General features: G+C 43.8%; 1 protein-coding gene and 1 long non-coding RNA gene across 3 annotated transcripts in view; both read left to right on the plus strand.

Moving 5' to 3' along the window:
* Positions 1-9955, plus strand: part of PRELID2 (PRELI domain containing 2) — a 107340-nt gene extending 97385 nt beyond the window's left edge. For both annotated transcript variants that reach the window (XR_008823458.1, XR_008823459.1), the window contains exons 8-10: positions 6541-6582; positions 8659-8839; positions 9807-9955. The gene's annotated coding sequence lies outside the window, so the exon portion shown is untranslated. The remainder of the gene's footprint in view (positions 1-6540; positions 6583-8658; positions 8840-9806) is intronic.
* A 2430-nt stretch (positions 9956-12385) lies between these two features.
* The window catches only part of LOC130154024 (uncharacterized), a 61176-nt gene continuing 56835 nt past the window's right edge, over positions 12386-16726 (plus strand). The window contains exon 1 of the long non-coding RNA XR_008823574.1: positions 12386-12565. This is a non-coding gene — a long non-coding RNA (uncharacterized LOC130154024). The remainder of the gene's footprint in view (positions 12566-16726) is intronic.

Here is a 16726-nt window from a genome sequence, read left to right on the forward strand (position 1 = left end):
CATGCACCCTTCATGGATGATCCAGAGGTCATTTAGCATACAAATAGTTAAGCAATTAAGCAAGCAGCTTGCCGTAAGTACTCAGTTACCCTATTCTCCACTGGGTAGCAGAGAACACTTATGTTTAGGCTATAGAACATCTCTGTCCCACAGCTCCTCCCAGTCGCCTGCCGCTGGAAGCCTGATGCAGCAGACAAGTAGTGCATCCCATGGGAGCACGAGCGGATGGTGATGCTCTTGGAGCTCCCCTGGCGGCGGTTGCTTCCCAAAGGGTGCAGCCTTGACCCACCTTGTTGGAGACTGTGGCACCAAGGGCAGAACCGGAGTGCTGGTGTGTGATGGGCAGATGCGGCACAGCGGGTGTTCCTGGGTGGGAGCTGCTCCTCTGAGAGCAGCCGGTTTTGGTGCATGTCGGCCAAACCCTGGGCACTGCAGCCGGTGCCTGCTGCCGGCACCTCCTGAAGATGGAGGAGCCTTTGTGTTCATAGTCCCGTAGTGCCTCATGGCAGAGGAACTGAATTATCCCCTAGAATACAAAAGTTATTCTCCTCCCACGGCTTCTTCTATCTCCCTGACCTAGTTACTGACTCAGAGTACATGCAGAAAGCCACGGGAGTGAAAAGCAGCTATCTATTTGAATAAGAAAAGTTGATTACTATTTTAAGCCCCTTATCGTGTAGAAGCATTTTAAGCTCAAACAGCCTACTCATCTACAACAGTGAGACAACTGTAAAGGCTTCTCCTTCCCTGTCTTACCGTCTTGACAGTACTGGAGTTTCAGGCAATTAAAATCCCTTCACATGTCTCTAGTGCACCTGTGGTAGTCGGTGTACTCTTGGGTGAACATGATTCAGGCTTGAAACAGCAAATTATCTTGTTTGGAGGAAGTTTTATAGGTTGTTATACCTCACTGATGCAAGGTGGATATTTTAGATTTTAATTAAATGACACCTGCGTTACTGTATTGCTTTGGGACAGAGGCAAGGAAAAGCCCCTGTACCGGTAGCTGATGCAGACAAAATACTTGTTTTGCCTGCCCTTTAGAAGAAAGCTGCAGCCTTTTCCCCTTAGCAGATTAAGAATATACTGGAGATGCGAGTCCTTAGCTTCCGAGGTTTGGGGTGTGCATCCCTTGAACGCTCGGGGGGGGCGGGGGGGGGATGAGGGGGCGTGCTGCTGTGGCGCGTGGGAACCCTGGTGCTGCCAGGGAGGATGTGGGGGCTCTGCCGCCTGCTCCCTGAGGAGTGCAAGGAATGAGCTGAGATGAGGGCTGGGGTCTGTTAGGACCAAAGGACTGAACTTTTACAGGTCTTGGCTAGGCAGACCTCCTAAACCTGCCCCAGTTCTAGCACTTCTCTGAAAAGTGTGCAAATTGAGGCTGGGCTTCGATTAAAGGTGAGTAGAAGGTTTTTCCTCCCCTGGGACTTCATCACGTATGTAGAATGTGAGCAATGCTTCAATTCTTGACTAAAAAGAGATATATTTTATACTTAAGCACTCCCAGATAGCAGTGCTTTTACTGAGTTACATATGCACTCAGGTTTGAGTAAAAATTCAGTCCTTGATGTATGCCTGAGCTTTGTGGTCACCTGTGCCATACAAACCAATGCCGCCAGTTCCGGGGACCTCTGAGAGCAGCTTTGATGCTGTGCAGCTCAGGCCCATTGCTACTTTTATGTCAGCCTTGCCTTTGAGTGGCATATCAGATCTAGAAGGGAGGAAAGTGCACTTTAAATTATACACACACACATCCTGGCATACGTAAGAAAAGCTCCTTGGGCAATGGCCATATGGCCACGAACGGAACGTGCAGTCACTTGGCTTGGGCTGGTCTCCCCTGAGCGGCAGGTGAGAGCATTCGCACCCGCAAACTTCAGCTGAGCTCAGCATCCTGAGATGCATCCCCTCCGTGGCACCCGGGCAGGCAGCTGCCACACACCCGGCAGCAGAGCGGCAGCACTGTGAATCCTGAGCGAGCCGCTCATTCCTCTGGAGAGGTGATGTCACCACGAGGATGATGGAACTGGCGGCAGCCAGGTGACCCCGAGATGCTATCTCAAAAAGACAAGCCACAGTTTCTGATTGATAATGCGGGAAACCCAAATGACAGGCATGATGCAATTTAAAAAAGAGAACTTGTGCAAGAAAAATGGGGGGGGGGGGGGGGGGGGGGGGGGGGGGGGGCGGGGGGAAGCCCCTCAGTCCCATAATACTGTGCTGCTTCAGTTGCCTTCATTTTTTCCCAGAGAAGCAAAGTGATTTTCAATTGTTCTTGCTTTCCCCAGGGTGCTGCCCGGAATATTCATGACTGAATAATCATATTCTCCCCTGCAACCTCTGTTTGTGTTTTGTTCTATCCAGCTACTGCACATCTGTTTCAGATTGAGCGATTGCTTGCATGTGAAGCAGAAAGCAGCACAGTGACTTCACTCTGTCCAGCTCGAGCGAGAGATGGGAAGAGCTGGACCCTGGAAATACGAGAGGATAGACTACTGTTTTTTGGCATAGTGTCACTGATAGGCATGGCTCAAGAGCTAGAACACAATTTACAAAACATGCCGAGGTATGAAATGCTTTTCCTCATTTTGCAGTGCTCCCCAACCCCTTCAGTCTGGCTGAAATCTCTCCAAACCTCCTTCCATCAAATGATGGAGGGAGCAGCCCCCTTAGCCCCGTCAGTGCCCCCCCACAGTGGGCTCTCGCTTGGGAGGGGGACACAGCAGGAATTTGTGTGGCAGAGCTGAACGTGAGGCTCCCTGGACAGCTGGAATTAGAATCCCCCGGTATCTGCCCCAGGGACAGCTCATCCTGTGTACGGAGCCACACAGCTGGAATCTCAAATCCCACGTCTAACACACACAAGCCTGGCATAACGTGCTGCTGGTATATGGTTGTGTTTCCATGGGAAAGGGAGAAGTGACTTAAGTGGGTCTGAAACCCTTTTCATGTGGGAGAAGCACACCTTCTTCCCGAACCCTTCTTCTGGGGTTTTTATGTGTTTTTTTCCCAGTTACTGGTTCTTTGAACCAAAGATGGAAGTGCAGCTGTTGGATGATGGCTTTGGGAAGATGCCCCATCTCTTTTGGTGGGTTTTCTCAGGCAAGGCATGCCTGCCGTGGTGCACATCCAGGTGCCAGGGTGCTGCTTGTCCTTCCTCCTCTGCCTGGATGGAAGAGGCAAGCTCTGTTCATCTGTTGATGTTTGACACATTCGACAAGTGACAGCAGGAAAGTTCAGGATATATTTGGCATTTCTTTATTTTGGCTTTGAAAGCCGTGTAAAGAGCGAAGCAACAGGCTCAGCTGCATAATACTAATTTTGTGTTGCAATTTCATTTAGACAAATTACTCCTGCAAGTTCCTAATAAAAGCAGATGTTGGCATTGTCAAAACTAGTGAACAATTCTGATAACAGGAGCAGCTATTTTTAGTTTTATGTTAACCCAGTTCAGCCTTACATCAAGTTGTATTAAACCCAGAAGATACAAATAGGAACCATGCTGGTCATTCATTTGTTTCAAAATGTGCCAAAACCATCTCTTCTGCTTCACATAGTAGGTGGGATAAAGGAGTAGCTGGAAGGCAAGTGATTTGTCAAATCTCAAGCAGCACTTGTCACCCGGTGTACCCGCAGCTGGTGTGGAAGCATTAATTAGGGGAGCGAGCTCAAGCGAAGAAACGAGCACAGCAAAGGGCCACTGACCGTGTGGATCAAGGAACCTTCCCTACAGAAAACATCTTCTGCGGGTGGGCTGGCTTGCAGCACTGCGTGGCTGGATGGCCGGCAGCCCGGTCTGTGAGCTGCCTCCATGGGAAGGGCTGTGATGCTCGGTGCTCGCCAGCGTCTGCCTTCAAGCGTTGCAGGCACTGCAGTGGGAGGAGGGAGGAAAGCCCTCCCAAGAGGTTAAGTGACCGGTCCTGCGTCAGGAGTGATGCGTAGCCAGCGGTACAACACCATCCATCCCTTGTCGTTCCTGGTCATCTTTGGCCTTCCAATATAATCAGCATATATTAGGATTTATTCCTATGTGATTTGAAGACTAGCCTGCCTTTCCAAAGGGGACTTTCCTTTGGTGGTGGGTGTTAGGTAAGCTGTGTGAGAAGCACAGCTTGTCTAGTGAAGTCTTGAGCTGCTCCAGACTGCAGCATCTTTTTGGGAACTTCATTTAATCATCTCAGTGGTTACCATCTAGAATTATATTACATGAAGATTCATTTTCTCCCAGAGCAACTTAAGTAAGGAGAAACATGATGTAAACACCGAAAAACTCAGCCCTGGCTTCCTCCTTAGCTTAGTTTAAAGCATAGAGAATAAGCTTTATAATGATTTTTCAGTTTTGTCAGTTTTTTGTTTTCACTGACTCCCTTTAACAAATTTTAGATTTTATCAGCTAATAGTTGCTTTGATATTAAATGCACTGCTGCAAACAAGTAGCATGCACAATTAAATCTCTATTTATACCCATTTTTCTCTTCATGGGAAAAGTTTTATTTCAGCTCCTTATTATATTAAAGCAATTTGCAGAAGAGAGTACTGTTAGGAAAATTAGGCTGATGGCATTTGGGTGAGCTGAACGCGCTGTTAAGCAAATCAGAAATTAGTATAGATTTCTTTCATTTGACTTCATTTGCTGTGGATCAAATTTGATACTAATGATAAAAAAATAGGCCAAGCTTTTAAAAATATTGAGGTCTCTGTGGTGAAATGGAACAAAAGTGGCAAGAGAAAAATTTGGATTTTTTTTTTTATCTAAATTGGAATAATTTTAATAATTCTATTATCCCTTGAAACCAAGGTGCAGTCTTTTCTTGGAGCACATCACACGTGCGTGAGCTGCCTTTCTGCACTTTGGAGACGGGGCGAGATGATCTTTGTGAGTCGCAGCAGGAGGCAGAGGCACCTGGGTGTGCACAGCCCGCTCTGCCCGTGCTGTGAAGATCAGCTTTTAGCTTGCAACATGCAGAACTGCCTACTCTGCCACTTCAGAAAAGCAGGAAAACAAGTGGATGACTTTGGTCTAGCAAAACCAATAATATTTGGGATTGCTTTTCCCTGATGGTTTGTACTCTGCTGCTTCACGCTGAACTTGGTTATTGCTGTGTTGCAGAATGCTCGTTGAGTCTTTGCTTTTGTGTAACCCTCTCCTGCTGGGGCACGGCGGGGCTTGGCCCTTCGCAAGCGCACAGCTCGTGTGTTACGGGGAGGCACGGTGCCTGCATTGCATCTTGTCATGGGATTCATATATACAGGATAGGAGAGAAAGGAGCTGCAATTAAATGTTCTGATTCTACAGTTACTTATATACCTGCCTAATAGCAGTTGGAGTATCCGAATTAGTAAATTAGATGTAATTAGTACATTTGGCTGAAGTATGGAAACGTGATTTGTGGATGTTGTAACACCAGGAAATATGGAGAAGCTGCTTCTGACTAGCAAAATAGTGATAAGCAGACAATGCAGAAGGAGAAGAGAAAAAAAAAAATCAGGAAAATACGAGACCTCCTCACCCAAGAACATCCCTGAAATGTTGCTACTTGGAGGCTTACTTGAACTGTTTTTTAGCTGCAGCAATATCCTCCATCAGAACATTTTGCATCAGAACCCAATATAGTATTTGCAAGGTAAATGATAACTTTATGGGTTTTTTTCAAAAGCCTTTTCAGTTGTGCAGTGCTGAGCCATGAGTAAGCCCTGCAGAGTGCCTGGGAGCAGGACCAGGGCTCTTTCCTGTGCTTATCTGTTGAGGTCCTAAATGCCTTGGATGCTGTGGGAAAATATGGGAAGGTTCCGAGTAGCTGCTGGAAAGCCTGGTGGTTTCATCAGGAGTGTGAGTACTCAGGAGATAGTTGGATCGATCGTGTTAAAACCCCAACTGACTCCTGCGAGCTTGATCTGAGAGAACAGGATCCCATGCAGAAGGTGAGACAGGAGACAAGATTCAGAAAGGGTTGAAAGTGAAGCAGAACACAAGTTTCATGCTCACCATCTCCTAATCAAAGACAGCCACATACTGAAAGGTTGCTTCACCTTATTTTCCTTCCCATCCTTCCATCGGACATGATTGAACTGGGATTCTTCCACCTACTCCCTGAGTGTGTACCAAAGATGTACTTTGATTTGAGAATGGGGTGCAATTTTTACTAGAATAGTAGAAATTATGTCAATAGTTTAACAGTTGTAAAATTAGAAGGAAAGAAAACCCCTAAGAGATGAGGAAATAGCTGGTATTAAAGTAATAGAATAATCTTACCCCGCAATAGTATTCTGTGCAGCTTGAAGCAGCTCTCTTCAGATGGTATCTGTCAAATTGTATCAGGAATGTAAGGTGACATTATGAAGTCTCCAGATACATTTTCATGTCATTTAGCTGATTTCTGTCATGTGATAAATTGCATGTTTGTGAAATCAGTGTTCTGTACTGTGTGTATTCTGCTTTGCCAGTGTCAAAGTTCTGTGCTAGAGACAACAGCAGCCATGCATAAGAGCTATTGCTTTGCAGGATCTCACCACCTTTATTGAAAACCCTTATTCATTTTCCAGGCTTGGTATAAAAGATTAATGAGATACACGAAGATGCACAAGGTGAGTCTTCTTTAATTCTGCTTAATGATATCTCTGCTCTTTTTTTAAATGTGAGGTAAAAGGGAAAATTAAATCCTAGCGAGAGGTGAAGGCACAGGCTTTTGTTCTCTTGCTAGTGGTGGTTAATCCCAGGGAAGACCTGTTAATTCCTGGTGTGACTGGTAGACGGCTCAGCCCTGGCGCAGGTGGGCTGGGCAGGTCACAGGCGAGTGGATCCAGCCCATGCACTTAGCCTGACCCTTATTACCCCTCATTTCTCTGTCTCCTCCTGAGTCAGGAGGAGAACTTGTGGGTCCAGGGAATACTTGCCAGTGATGGGATGGACCTGCTGCTGTAGAGTGCTGGGGTAGGGTCTGGACGTGGTTTTGCGGGAGCGGCTCTGCATTCGTGCCGGGCGCTCCAGTGGGCTCTAGGCAGCTGTTCAGTCATCGGCAGACGCATGCGACAATTAATCCTGGAAGGTTTTAGAAACCCATAAAAATTGTCTGCTGCCCCCAGAGCCCCTGGCCTGTAGGAGGACATTGAGTGGGAATGCTCTTAAAATTCCCTGAAAGGTACTAGTGATTTTTAACTGTATTGAATTATTTAGATGGAGCCTTTTGGTCCTTCGGCTTCTGCTGCAATAGCTATTACTCCTCTGGTTTGAACGACGGGTGGTCAATCTCCCTCTCTCACCTTACAAGTGTCCTGTTGTAGTTTGTGGCTGTAGGCAAAACCATTCTGGTAAAACACAAGATAAAAAGCAAAGCATTTTAATGACTATTAACATGTCATAACTAGTGACAATGAGTCATCCACAAGTTTAGTAATGGCCTACAGATCAACATACATCACTAGGAAATCTGGTTCAGCATCGTTTCGACCTGGTGGTTACCTTGTGGTAAGTTGGACACCCTCCCCACAGCAGCTCCTTGTGAGCACTGCCTTCAAGGCATGACTGCCCTCACACCAGCCCAGCTTGGTACCCTTCGTGACAGCACTATTAATCTGTTGATTTTTGCTTATGCTGTGAAATCAGGAGTGACTGTGACTGTTGGTACATTCACCTTAGCATGAATATAAACATAAGTAAGTACCAACTACACCTGGCAAGTCTGACGTGCTGACTGCGGGTCCTCAAAGCCTTGACTGAGAGAGAGACTATCCTGCCTAATTTTCTGGTTGTAAAAACAAATATTAGTAAATAAATAAAACCTTTTTCTTCTGATCATGTATTTTTTTGGACAAAAACTATTTCTTGACTTAGTTTTTCTTGCAGCTTATCAGCTTTTTGCATTTTCAAGTTTTCTGCCCTGGGTCTTGTAAGATAAGCTAACTTTTGAGAAGAACATTTACCAGTTCTATTTCAGATGCAGATGCAAAGTTTAATGGCTTTCCTGAAGACCCAGTGTAATGTCTGACTTGTTTAGTAAATCTGTCCCCATAAAAATCAAGTTTAAAAGCAAACTCCTAATTACTTGTATTGAGTATGATGTTTGATCACAGGTAACATCGAGCTGCTGTAGCAATCATATATGTTAAATGATAATACTGTGCTGCTGTTGGCTCTATGCTGGCTAATTTTCAACACACCAGTGATTGGTGTAGGGTTTTAATGGTGTCACTTGAGCTGTGCTGTATAGTTAAGCCTACATCTGCTGAAGAATAAATCATCTGTTTGAATAGTCAAAATTAATAGGTTTGGTCCTGTATTGTAATTTACCTCAAATTTTCAAATTTGTTATTCCAAAAAGGGAGGAGAACAGAATGAATAACTCAGAAATGTGTCATTGCATAATTAAACTTATTTATGGCTGTACCCATCTATCTATCTATCAAAATCTGCAGCCTTTCCTTCCTCTAGAACAGCATAAGGCTTGTCAGTACTTTTGACGCCAACGTTTTAAAAACCTTGGCTGGTCCCTTGCAATCGTGAGCTGGTAGGTGTTAGGAAAGGCACAACAAATTTTGTACAGTGACTTTACTGCCAAAGAACTGAAGAACATGAAGTTCATCAGGCAACTATTGTGGAAAATAATCTGAAGATATTTAGTAGAAGTGAATTATAATTCATCATATTTGATCTGACTCTTGCAGGGAAGCACTTGCCATCTCTCCAGAGAAACTCTCCGAGCAGCTGTTTGTCCTGGGAGACGCATGAAGCAGGTGAGGTGCCTCGCTGCTGTCTCGGAGAGCTGAAGCATTGAGGACATAAATCAAATCCATATAATGGAGAAGCATCACATGGGAAACACAGACTTCAAAAGAGATTTTAATGGTAGGTTAAATTCTAGTTCTAAGACTGATAGTTGAATGAAAGTACAACATAATTATGGATTACAGGTATGAAGTTGCAGAGCGGAGCAATTGCAGTTGTCTCTCAATGTACGTCTCTTGTCAGCCTGTACTGGGGGCTCTGCTCATTGCACCACTTCTGGGGAGATGGAGATGATTCCAAGTGCAGCTAAAATGATTAAATCTAGAATGGAATTTCTGAGGAAAGATTAAAGAATTAAATATGTATAGCCTGGCTAAACAATGACTTAAGGGGAAGTGTAACTCTTTATGAGCGTTTCAAGGTTACCAATACAGAAGACTGGAAGAACCATTCAGCATGTCACAGGCAGAATTGCTGAGAGTAATGAGATGATGTTAAGAAAAAATAAATTTTCAAATGCTTGCATCACCACGTGATCTGATTTAGGTATAAGGGAAAAACAAAATCTAGCTGCATGGGGATGATAGGCATGTCTTAGATCTGTGGAGACCTCTTCAGTCTTTTGGTTCCCAGATTCTTTCCATAAAGCCCTTGCACCTCTTGCAGAAAGGCAGCCAGCACCCTGTGCAGCTGCACTGCCCACCTGCCAGCAAGGAAGGTTTGTGTTAGATCCACTTGCACAAGAACTCTAGCAAATGGAGACAAGGCTGAATTTTCTGCCTCTCATAGTCCTAGTGTTTAGACCTGTACCCAAGTATATAGCTAAGTCAGTTTTGGAAAACAGACTTGGGAAATGATAATCCATACTGCATTGCATTCCCCCACACTGTGTGGCTTGGGTTTTCTTTTGTTTTCTTTTACTCTTCTTAGATGATCTGAAGAAGAAAAATAGGGTTTTTTGAAAGGAGCTTAACCCTCATGTTAGGAATCATTTGTATTTCAAAATCCAAATGTTATACTGGCCAAACACCAAACTTTTATTTTTCAGTTACCTTAGTTCACTTTCTTAAACTGCTTCTTTTTCTAGGCAATTTGTTTTTATACCTCATCCAGAGCTCTGAAAATGCAAGGAGGCTTTTTTATTGTTAGCCTTGAGCAATGACCCTAAGTTAAACAGCATCAACTGAGTGTCTGCAAGTTGGCTGAAAACGAGAAATTTCTGAAGGCTGTTAGGGTGAGTAACAGTGGGATGGAGCACCCCTTGGATGGGTGTCCTGACACGGCTGCTGCAGCCCTTCCTCAGCTCTGGGCACAGCAGTGTGTTCTCTTAGGACTGTCACTCTCCCACTGTGCCCCTGGTGAGATCCGTCATGCCTGGGGAAGAGGGCTAACACATCCTGCGTCTCCAGCACAAAGCACAAGGTGGGACCTGGGGTCTGTCCTTTATTTTCCTAAGGTTTAAACTGAAATAAGAGCCAGCTTTGCCACATCGCTGTATTTGGATGGAGTACAGAGTCATAGAGGACTTTGGGTTGGAAGGGACCTTCAAGGATCGTCTAGTCTGACCCCTCTGCCGTGGGCAGGCACATCTTCCAGATCAGGTTGCTCGGAGTTCTGTACCCTGAGGTAGAGAATATTTCATTGCTCTCTATGGGAATTGGGTTCATACATTAAACAAGAAAAAAAGGTAGTAGCCTCTAGGAGCTTCACTAATATATCCTGAAATAAAACCTAAAAAGAATATATGAAAAGCAGAGGAAATATCCTTATTAAATAGCCAGGTTGAAATATGGTTGTGTGTTGATACCTCCTGTATCCTGAGGTAGAGAATATTTTGTTGCTCTCTATGGGAATTAGGTTCATACATTAAACAAGAAAAATAGGTAGTAGCCTCTAGGAACTTTGCTAATACATCCTGAAATAAAACCTAAAAAGAATATATGAAAAGCAGATGAAATATCCTTATTAAATAGCCAGGTTGAAATATGCTTATGTTTTGGAACACACAATGGGATACAGGCATTTCAACTATAAAAAAAATTAAAAACCACATTATTTCCCAAAGATAGGTATCATAGATGAAATTGCCTTCATACTTCAAACTAATTAAAGTCCATGAAATATGTTGCGACTGTCAGTTGGTATTTACTTTTCTCTTGAACCACCTGATAATGACTGCTGAATTACCTGAATGGATGATCTTTTGATTTCTTTGCACGTCCATGTCACATGTTATGCTGACAGATATCCACCGAGCTGTGAAAGGTGATGGACTTAGTCTGAGTTTTTTTCTGAAGTCAGTGGGATTTTTCCATTGAATTCCAAGGCTCTTGAGTTAAACCTGCTCTGAGAGCCTCCTTCAATGCAACAGCAGCAGTCTGCGATTTTCCCCTCTCTTTCTTAAATCTTTTTTCTGTCCATGGAGGAACCTTGCTGCAGTTTTCACATGGACGCTTCTTGTATCTCCAGGCCATCACTGGTGCCGAGACCATGCTCAGAGCGATGCTGTCCCTCCAGAGGTGGCTGGGGATGTCCGGGAGGGTGCAATGCAGGTGTTCGAGGATCGCCTGGCCAGGAGGCAGCATCCTGGCTGCCTGCCTGAACCAGTGAAATACATGGGCAATAAAAGCAGGCTGCACTTTGAGAAAAGGGGCTGGGGGAGGGGGGCAGAAAGGCATTTCTGCTGGAAATGGTTATGTTTCCGCTGCACAGCCAATTTTTGATCTATTTCTGTTGCCCTTAGAAAAATGAAACTCCAGGTAGTGGTCCTGCATCTTAACAGAATTGTCAGCAAATGACTTTTGTTCAATGTTTTGGTGCCATTTTTCCTAAGCTGCCTTTATAATGAATGGTGAATCTTTACATGCCCAGTACGAGTTATTGAGATCCAAATCTGTTCTGGAAATTGTCTGTCTGACAGCCTTTTTATTGGCAACAAAGCTATTTAAATGAGAAACCTGTGCAGGAGATGAACTGGCTGCCCCATGTGATGGCAAACGGAAGCTGATGAATTCTGCACGGGCAGTAAGGTGACCCCTTTGCTTTCCACTCTAATTACTTTCCTGTCAGATGTTCCATTAGAGTGACAGGGTCCCAAGTTCCCAAAGATCTCTGTTTTGTCTTAGAAGATTAAAGGGTGGCAACTATTTTCAATATGATTATCATCATTATCTCTAGGAGATTTTATACTTCAGAAGTCAAAGTCATAATAGACCAGCTCACTGTAATTATTTCCAAATTGCCTTAATGTATATTCCAGAAGCTCTTTTTGCACTTTGTAATTTATTTATTTGCTAAGCCAATAGCACATTAAAATGCTAAAATGTCTCTGAACCTGTATGAAGCCAGTCTGGTGGTAACTTGCATGGGCTTTGCCAGCATCTCCTTTACCCACCAGTAACCCCATCCATTTTTTATTAAAGTAGCATTCTCTGTGTTCTCTCTCTGGGAAGATACCTTGAGGGATGCCTCTTTTTTTTTGTTTTTTGTTTAAAATTAAAAGAGATTCCATGATTCTGCAAGGTTTGTTAATGTTGCAGTAATTCTCTGTGCTGATGGAAATGCTTGTAAAAACATGTACTTAAACCAATAGAAGAAAACATTCAAAAATGCAATAAATGCTCAGTTTCTCAAAAAACGCTTTTTTCTTTTTTTTTCTGCTGGCATGTTTCTAAAGAGGAAGTCTTGATGCACCAAGGGATGGAAATAGCCTGCGGCTATCTAGCAGGCTCGGTTTTCTCTATTGCAAAAGCCATCCCACCTTGGGAGAGCGACCAGGGTGGTTTTGGGCACAGTTGGTGAACATGGCTGCTTGCATCCCAACCACATCTGTTCCCTTTCTTAATGGTGAGTAGAGAACGAAGAGAAGATATGCCCTGTGTATTAAACTGAAACTAACACAAATAGCGTCTAAAATGCACTCAGCTAATTGTTCAAGAGTAATTTATGGACCAAGAGTTATGCTGCAATAATTGTGAATAATGAGTAAACCACGGCAAAAACGCTAAATGGCTTGCAGACATTTTGTGAACAGGAAATGAGGCTAAATTCATTGAATAAATTAATTGCTATGGTTTATTCTCTCAGCTTTAATCTGCTGCCTGCTGAAAGAAGCCTGTGCAAATGGAAAAGCTGGTCCACAGCCTTCATTTTGAAATGTGGCTGCCTCGCACTGAATAGAAGAGAAAAGAGGCCTGAAAGGGGTTTTGCTGTGTTATAATAATGTATCATGCTTGTAACACAATTTTCACCTTCAAAGTTTTACCTGCCCTTTGGGATTGGGCAGTTTTATAATCCCATTTTATTAGTGAGAAGCAGATGGAGAGCCTGCAGGGAGGAGAGGTGATTTTTCCCAAGGCCACACATTGTCTCTTTGGCAGAATTCAAGTTGGAGCTTGGGATTTTTCAGTCCCTGACTGATGCTTATGATATTTTTCTGTTTGAAGACTTCCCCCTCCTGCAAAAAACATGAATACTGGGAGATGCACAAAACAACCCTAAGCAGATTTGAGGCTTCGCCAATGAAAATGCAGAGAAAAAGGAGGAATGAGAAGACACATCCCCCAGCCCGTTTTAGAAGATCAGTTCTAGTAAAGAGGAATAATATTTTAACAACCAGACAGATTGTCTCAGATTTACTATCTCAGAGGACAGCAGTGAAGGCAAAGCATTTTTCTGTAAGGATTATGATTACCTGACAGGGCCTTATCATAACCAGGATAAATGACCCTGATTTAGAAAAGATCTGTTAATTTATGAGTAGCTGTTGCTTTTTAATAGTACAGTTTTTTCTTCCTGCCATTAATATTAGTAAAAATAAAACTAAGGCCCATGTCTTTACTTGGATGGAATTTGTGATTTAAAATGAAATTTGGAGAGCCTTGTAGATCAATTCTTGGATTTTATAAGCTGCTGGTAGCAATTTATGTGGATGTGAGACCACAAAATCCTTCCTGGTTCTGCGCACAAGCTGCCTGTCATGCCCTAGCTCCTGGCAGCTTTTTCTCTCCCAACTCGAGCTGGCATGGCTGGATGCCTGAATGGGCATCCTTGAGCTGGAAGGGTCTGGTGACGGTCTGACAGCTTAGGACAAGCTCTTTGCTATTAATGGGGCTCAGAGTAGTATCACTTGGCTCAGATTTATGCACTGTGCAAGTCATCCCTTTGAGGAAGCTTTAGTGTTCCTCCTTGGGCTAGGACTGACAGCCCCTTTCTGCTGATATTTATAGCAGGGCGCTTTTACACCCCGCTTGACTCGTTGCATAGTGATAGTAAACAAATCTGTAAGTCCTTTCCCATTTAGCTCCCAGTCTAAAGCGAGCTGTATAGCATAGCAGCCCGTGTAGCTCTAGGGGCAAGCTGCTGCTGGGGAGTTTTGTTAAACAGAGTACGATTACCCCATCTGGCTTGATCATATCTGCTCGGATAATCGAAATAGATTTTTCCCCTCCATTTGATAAAGTTTAATAGAGCAGAACAGTAATCCAAATGTTAACATTAATCGTAAGGTGAGACAAAGGGAGACGCAGTTGCACCACTGACGGGAAGCTCACCAGAGGAGCCCAGGATCAGTCTGCACCCCAGCTTGCTGCCCAGCTGCAGCAGCACTGCCAGGCGGGGGTGGCTCCACACCAGTTCCCCGCTGCTCCCACCCTTGCTGTTGTGGAGTTCTGTCTCCAGCAGCCTCTACAAAAAAAGCAGTCTTCTCTGTTGTGGTTAGTACTGCTGGAGCAGTTATAAAGGTTAGGTTTTGCTGCCGCTGTTGACTTTAGCATGCACGTTTTGGTGCATCTTTCAGCTCTTGTATGTTCAAAACACCTTTGCTGTTCTGAGATTGCATTTCTAACTGTTTCTTACCAGAAGCAATCTAACCCCACTGATGCCCCCAGCACACACTGAACTTGCCGGTGTGGGAAGCCTGGTGTACCAGGAGCACGTCCCTCACCCTCCGGGCTCGTGCAGGGGTCTGGGCTGCTGCTCGTTTACTGCTGCGGGAGGCTCTTAACTCTCCTTTGCTGTTTCAAACGTTAACTGAGAATCAAACTTTCTGCCTTCCCTTGCAATAATACCAACATAAAGAAATTAAAATAAGTGTCTGTTCTGGATGTACCTGAAGCCATAAAATGATTTGTATATAAAACCAATCAAAATAAGTCAGAATCTTTTTCTCCATGTTTGAAAAGGTTAAACCTCCAGCAGCAATGGCAGCAATGCATTGCGCTTGGAGTTTTGCAGACAAAATGTCACTCTCTTATTTTATTATACAAAGTAGTCCACCCTAAATTACGTTTTCTTTTTTTAATTTATTTGCATGAAAAAGATGGCATGGCATAAATCATCTTGTGTAGGTTGCTGGGTTATTTGCATTTCAGAGGTTGTTTTTAACTTTGTATTAGAAAGGAATTTGCAATTGAGAAGCTTTGGGAGGCATTAACTGCTGGTGATTGGTTGTTCTCAAAAGGTGATGAATGATGTTCATTTTGCTTAGGACAAACATCTCAAAGTTTGTGTCTTTCTAAAAAAATTATCTGGGGCAAACACCGAAGGCCAGTGAGCGATGCTTTCATCTCAGGAAGTAATTCCTCTTGGAAAAGCAGGATATTTGGGATCAGAGTTTGCTCTCTGAAGCCATCTGCTTGGCACTGTTGCTGCAATGCAACATCTGCCCCATGGAGGTCAAGCCGCTTGCTTGCTGCCTTGCCAGAAAGAAGGTGGCAGTTGGAAAAGTTTGTTGTAGGACGGTGGTTTGAAGGACTGCCTCTGCTCCGGAGAAAGGAGAGTCATCCCACAGGTCTTGCCAGTGTTGCCTGCCGGCACTTGTTGCTGTCCTTCATTACAGCACTTGTTTAATGGCATCTGACAGAAGGCAACTGGAAGTCTGGAAGGCTTTAATGAATCTTCAGATGACTATTTTCTGCTAAAAAATGAGGTGAGAAGCTGTATCTTAAATTCAATACAGCATGTGGCACATAGGGAACAAAACAGCAGAATAAAATGTATTTTATTAGCAATGAACTGAGGCTGCACATGAAAGAACCCTTTAAATATCTGACATGTTGAATGCATTATATTCCCCTTCAGGAAAGAAGTATTCAAAGGGATAGAGCTGATGAACTGTGGTTATTAACTTGACTTGGTGGTGATGAGAATGGTATTGACAAAAAGGCTGTGGTAGACTTCAAATGCATTTGCTGCCATCATGGAGTTAGAGCACTGCTCTGGCAAAAGTTGGAATTACTTTACATATTGATGGAAGGTCTCCAGTGAGAGGCCCTCATTTGAAAGTGAGCACAGTTCAGGAGTTGAAAGCGAAGCAGTAAAACACATCCACTGCCTCCAGTAGGTGGGAGCTGGAAAGCGTCAAAGCCAGCCCCAGTGCAAAGGACCTGCTGAATCAAGGGCTGGAAGGGACCTGCTGGAGGAACTTCTGCACTCGGCGAGCTACAGGAACTTACTCAGCAGTATCTGAATACACTAGGCACTTTTTGGATGGAAGCTTAATATTCTACACATAAATGGTTGCCAGTGGAACTGGATCTTATACTGAGTTTCTTGGCAGCATCCACTAGCCCTCAGTGAAGTCTCCAAAAGCTATTCATGAGGATATCACAAAGGAAAGGATTCTGAAATTTCTGGGAGACAAACCTGTATATGACACTGTGGAAAACATAGGCAGTGAGTAGTAATGTCAAAAAATATCTGTCTATATGCTCATGAAGGTGGAGAACAATATAGCATGCTCTATAAATTAATGTCTATATCTATTCTGGCATAGCCATATAATTTATAGGTTAACTTAGAGTATTCACAGAGAGGTGTAGTTGTCATTTTCCTATTTTTCGGTAGAATTAGTATTCACTGAATTGCCGTATATATATTTTTGTACTTTCTGTTGCCTAGGGCTATTCCACTTCAGTCTTTGATCTTGTCAGATCTTGCAAACTAAGCTGGTTGGAGGTTAGCCAGTGCTTGGATGAGCGATTTCATAGGAGTTCATGATGCTGTGAG

The sequence above is a fragment of the Falco biarmicus genome, chromosome 8 (assembly GCF_023638135.1).
Source record: "Falco biarmicus isolate bFalBia1 chromosome 8, bFalBia1.pri, whole genome shotgun sequence".
Taxonomy (NCBI): Eukaryota; Metazoa; Chordata; class Aves; order Falconiformes; family Falconidae; genus Falco; species Falco biarmicus.